Below are 6,470 nucleotides of genomic sequence, written 5' to 3'. Positions count from 1 at the left end.
GTTTTTTGACAATGATGTGCTGCATCTTGACACATGTACTATCTACATACTGTAGAGCCTTTATGAGGATGAAAGGCTGCAAGGTGTCAAGGTGGACATGCAGCACCCTCCCCCATAATCGCCAACAAGACAGCACATCCTGTGGTGTCCTGGCCTTAAAAGTGAGTGTGAAATGCATTTACCCAAACATTACTCTCAAACTCAGTAGCAATTAGACTGACTATCTTGACTTGCTTTTATACATCTTGATCAAAGATGTATTGAATTGTGTAAAACTACACATATACAACATGTCATTCTTTAAATCTGTTGGGTAATTTGTCTGTATTCCATTTGAGGGTAAAATCATAGACCATGCAGTCCATTCTATACTAATCAGAGTTCTCTTCAGTTTGCAGAGAAGACTTTACTGGGGGAGGCAATTGAGTTTGAAACCTCACAGAAGGCAGTGCACGAGCTGAGGCTGGACATTGCTACTTCTCTCCTCAGATACCTCATTCACACCAACGCAACTCCGGTTCAAGCTCCGTGCTAGAGCTTTTCAGGTTCAGAACCGGTTCTTCGGTTTAACTCCGGCTCTTTTCACACCGCCCAGAGTCCGACTGATGCTGCGTCATTGCGTCATCGCGTCATCGTTTGCGTCATGAGGTAACCGTTTGCGTGCCTGCTTCATAAAGCCAAACCGCGCGGAAACCCCTCACAGCTCACATCGACAACAACAACAATGGCTGATTGTGCTCCAGCTTCCTCTGTACCTCTTCGGAAGACCAGATTCCCAGTAGGTAGCTGGTCTCTTCAGTGGACCACTGCTGCTTGTTAAGTTTCTCCATCGTTGTGTACAAACAAAGAGTTGATCCCGCCCCTGCCCCCGCCTCGACTTAAGTGTGACGTATGCGGTGCTTTTGCTCTAGCAGGAAAAAAATGTGGTGCTTGAAACGAACCGGATTCCGGAGCTAAGAGGCTGCTCCGCTGCGGTGTGAACAGGAAAATTCATAATAAAAAAATTGTATTTGCAACGCAGCCATCAGCTCTGACTGTGTGTAGCAATGCTGGCGACCCAATTAAAACGGGTCCGCGACCGACCCTGAGTTTGGGAAAGGCTGAATTAGAGGGTTATTGAGGAAACTAATGGCTTATTACTTGTAGAATATGGTCATGTAGAATAAGGCATTAATAAGTGTTTTATAATGACTAATAAAGAGCTAATATGCATGCTAATTAACCTGTTAAACCCCGAGCCTGTTTTTCAGGTTTCAGGCTCGAAAATAACATTCCCAGATCAAATGACTATAACTTCACTTCTAAAAGGTTTATATGAATAATTGTTGTTATCAAAGCAAGGTTACATCTGTGAGTTGGATGTAGAAGTGTCAGAATCAATATAGATTTTTCTGTGTCAGAGTAAATTCAGATGGAACATAGCAAAAAAATGTAAATTCCTGTCTCCGCCTAAAGAAAACCCATTACTTTTAGTGAAGACCAACCTTGAATGATGGGTTAGTAGCCTAAAAGCTTTAGGAATCCAAAGTATAAATTATAATAAGTACCCTGTATCAAGATTGAGGCAAAACAAGTGACATTTGCCCTTTTTAAGAGAGATTTATGAAAATAAAGTCCAGGCGGAAATAAGCTTTGGGCACATTTGGGCACATTTGGTTCCATCAGTGCCATTTGACCTTTTTCAGGTACCAGACTATACAAATTATTGTATTACATTGAATAATCACTATAGGTATTCATTCCACCCAAAAAAATAAAATAAAATATATATATATATAGTTTTTTAAATAATTGTTTTTTAAATATATTTGTGTGTGTGTGTGTGTGTGTGTGTGTGTGTGTGTGTGTGTGTGTGTGTGTGTGTGTGTGTGTGTGTGTGTGTGTGTGTGTGTGTGTGTGTGTGTGTGTGTGTGTGTGTGTGTGTAGCTGTGTGGGTACTGTATGTGTAGCTGTGTGTAGCTGTGTGGGTATGTGTAGGTGTGTATGTGTAAGTGTAGCTGTGTGTATGTAACTGTACCAACGCACTATACAATAAAACCACACTGTAGGTCAGTGTGTGTAGGTGTACTTGCACAATAAAAAAAAACAGAAACATAGGTAACATTTGACTCCAACTGGGGCAGATTTATTTCAAACATTTTACCAACACACTATAGGCATGTAAAAACAAACATTTTACCAATGTACTATACAATAAAACCACACTGTAGGTTTGTAAAAACAACAAATATTTAAGTATAAGTATTTTTTTTAAAATAAACACTCGCAAAACGTTATACCTACCTGAACTTTATACCTACCTGAATGTTCCAGTATTTAGGTCATGCCACTCCCTGAAACAGTTCTTTTTGACAGTGAAGCACAGAGGGACCTGGCACTTCCTGCAGTACACAGGTGTCTTCACCCTTTTGAGTCCAGCATCTAGGCACCTGCTGTTCTTCCTGACCTTGGTGGCATCTTCCACATAATACTTGGACATGCATGTGAGTGGTGGAGGAGGGGGTGGGGGTGGTGGAGGTGCAGGGCCTTCAGCAGGGCCTTCAGCAAACTCCAACAATTCTGCAGCAAGCTGCTCCCTGAAAGTCTTCTGGGTGTGTGGCTTTGTCCTGCTGGGGTCACTCCTCATCTAACAAATGTGGAAAAACAAAGAGATTAGATTAATTCACTGGCTTATACTTATAGGATAATATTGGACTATAAATGAATAATATTACACCAAATAAATAAGTAAACACATATATATATACATATATATATATATATATATATATATATATATATATACATATATATATATATATTTTTTTTTATATACATTTTCTAAATGAATGGCCAGTGAATGAATATATATATATATATATATATATATATTCATTCACTGGCCATTCATTTAGAAAATGTAACACTATTTAGCATTTTGCCTAATCATTCCTGTAGCTTCTTGGCTAAGCTAGCACTGTGACGCAGTTCCACCAAACACATAAGTAATATATAAAAACAGAGAGATTACATTCCTTTCCCGTGGTGGAAGTTCAACATCCGAGTCACTACTGTCCGGATCCAGGTCTGGCTGGAGGAGATCTTCATCATCCGACGACGAGTCATCTGGTATGAGCTATCGTCAGCTAGCATCTCTAGCACCTGCTCGGTGGTGAAGCTCTCCCTTCTGGCTGCGTAATGCGTAATGAAGCCGGAGCGGGCATAGTTTATACTACGCAGGATCATATCTTTGGAACCCATTGGTCGATTTGGGTGATTGACACCTTTTCTGAACCGTTAGAGCCAATATAATCGAGTGACAGTTAGTAAGTCCCGCTAAACACTTACGTCAAGTAGAGAGAGGTTTGCGTAAACAGCACGTGAGACAGCATTAGCTCGGGACTGCGAAACTTTTTACCTACTCTGCTGCCATGAATGTAATGATAGATTATCAGGAACAATTCTAAAGTGACTAATAGACATTGGATTAAGCAGCGTTGTTATTCCCTTGAACACGAGCTTTGATCACAAAACAGCAACGGTAAGACATCATTATTGTTATGGTTTTGAAAACAGTTGTTTTTTTTCTTCTCTGTTCTGGCTGATATCTCAGTGAGTTTGTGTCCTACAGTGATGATACTTATAACAAAATAATCTGTGGAGTATCAGCTTTCAGATAATATGTAGTTTGTGCAGAAAATATTAAGTTTTAAAGATCGTTTTTGCTAGTTAGCACCGGAAGTAGCATCTGCCCGTTTTAGCTAATGCTAACGCTTCTTGTGAGACTTGTGTTTTGTTTCGGTAAAAATGGTTCATATAGTCAGTTAGCTGAGATTCTTCTCGTTAATCTGGTATAACACATTAATAGGTTTTTAAATATTAAGATACCCTGAGACACAGTGTCGTGAAAAAAAAAACCAGGGTCCCCGCCGGCGGGGACCTTCGGGCATAACAGGTTAACAACTAGTTGATGGTTAATTTGTGTACCTTAATATAAAGTGTTACCGAACTGGAAAATATTTTCCGCTTCTCTGAAAACGCTGCACCACTCTGCCATCCCCCAAAAATATCTAAACGAGTGTCGATGATAGAAAAACGAGTTCAGGATCTGACTGCTCTGTGCAGGAAGGAAACTCAGGCTGTTGTTGCCATCAACAAAAACGCCTAAAATATGACAATCAAAGGTAAGGAGGGACATTCAGAGGGATATCATATGTGTTGTTGTCAGTGTCTGGGTAAAGCAAAAAACAGCCAGAACTCCACCCTGGAGCCTTCATACACCCCCACTTTGCCACACCCCCAACCCCCAGACTCACTAAACATAGCTACTGTGTGTGCGCAGATAGACCTAAAGAAGGGAACACAGAGCATTCAAAAGGGAGGCCAATGGATCTTGACCAAGCATGTAACAATAATATATATATATATATTAGGGCCGGGACTTTAACGCGTTAATTAAGATTAATTAATTACACAAAAATTAACGCGTTAAAAAAATTAACGCATTTTAATCGCACTTATTTTTGCACCGCGGAACGTTTCTCACTGGATGAGTTTCAGGCGTACCGATTATACTGGAGCATCAACTAACGTTCATGACTTCAGACAACAACAAACCACAGTGAACAACAGTGGGAAATGTTATTTTAAAAAACGGACGGATGGAAGCGTCGATAAGAGCACGGTTGTGTGCAAATTATGCAAAAAGGAATTTGCATACCACCGCAGCACATCAAGCCTCAAGTATCACCTCAATGCAAAACATATAGCAGCTAGCGTGGACGTTAGCCTCTTTTATCGCGTTCACACCAAAAAGAGCCGGTACTAAAATTAGTTCATGAGAACCTTTTTACCCCCACGAAAGTCCCTGCTAGAGAGCAGAGAGCTGCTAGAGAGCAGGGACTTTCGTACGGCTCTCTTGTGAGAAAAGAGCTATATTTCTGATTGGCTGGGCGGATTGCAAACCACGCCCCGTAAAACTCCCAAAAAGTGTTGTGAAGCCGCCATTTTATTATCCTCGCATTAGCATTATTAGCATTAGCCCAGCGCAGAAACGCAGAGAGACTAACTTATGGCAACACAAAATAAAACATGGGAGCGGTGGAGATGAGGAGGTGTCAGCGTTCTGGCGATTTACTCGGAAGGCTGCTGGGACTCCCAGCAGCTTCTACTGAAGCCAGTCCCCAACTCCGGGGACTTCCGGCCGGGGACTCCGGGTGGCAGTATACGCCGTGAAGTGGTTTGCGGCCTGCCAGTAAACCCAAAGCAGAAGAAGAAGAAGTGACGTCAGCGGCTTCATTTGCCTAATCCTCCCCCAGGTTCAAAGAGTTCTCATGAACTAAGTTCTCATGAACCTTTGTGGGAAAAGTACTGCGGTGTGAATGCGCCTAATGGTATACTAAAATCCATGGGAAAAAAATTGCTTCTCACTGTTCTTAGGTCAAATATTTATATGTGATTAAAAATGCGATTAATTTCGATTAATTAATTACAAAGCATCTAATTAATTAGATTAATTTTTTTAATCGAGTCCCGGCCCTAATATATATATATATATATATATATATATATATATATATATAAACGGAGGTGGTATAAGTATAGATCTTGTACTTGAGTAAAAGCAGAAATACTCAGATCTTGTACTTGAGTAAAAGTAGAAGTACTCAGATCTTGTACTTGATTAAAAGCAGAAACACTCAGATCTTGTACTTGAGTAAAAGCAGAAATACTCAGATCTTGTACTTGATTAAAAGCAGAAATACTCAGATCTTGTACTTGATTAAAAGCAGAAATACTCAGATCTTGTACTAGAGTAAAAGTAGAAGTACTCAGATCTTGTACTTGATTAAAAGCAGAAATACTCAGATCTTGTACTTGAGTAAAAGTAGAAGTACTCAGATCTTGTACTTGAGTAAAAGTAGAAGTACCAGAGTGTAGGAATACTCTGTCACAATAAAAGTCCTGCATTCAAAATGTTCCTCAAGTGAAAGTAGAAAAGTATTCTCATCAAAATATAGTGAAAGACAGTAAAAGTATAGTCGTTGTGCAGATTGATCCGTTTCAGAATAATATATGATATGTTTTATAATGATTGATTATATATATATATATAAGGGCTGTCAAGTTAACGCGTTAATAACGCGTTAATAACGCGATTAACGCATGTGTATTTTTTTTCCTCGGCCGCCCCGTAGTTTCAGAGCGCATCGAGTTTAAAATACCGTCTACAAGCTGATGCTGACAGCCCCGCTCCTGCCGCCCGCTTGTGGCAGACCACACTTCCACGCTCACCGGCAGGCACCGACTGGCTATTGGGAGGACCGGGAGGGTGTGTGTATGTGTGGCCCGAGCGAGCGAGAGAGAGACCTTGCGTGCATTGTTGTTGTTAGCATCTGGTGCTAGCTAGCTGCGCTAACGGATATAAGGAGCTGTTTAAATGAAAACAGAGGAGCGACATTTCGCCACAACTGCGCCGAGCACTTGACTTT

This window comes from Gymnodraco acuticeps, unplaced genomic scaffold (assembly GCF_902827175.1).
Source record: "Gymnodraco acuticeps unplaced genomic scaffold, fGymAcu1.1, whole genome shotgun sequence".
Lineage (NCBI taxonomy): Eukaryota > Metazoa > Chordata > Actinopteri > Perciformes > Bathydraconidae > Gymnodraco > Gymnodraco acuticeps.
Note: the sequence above shows the minus strand (reverse complement) of the source record.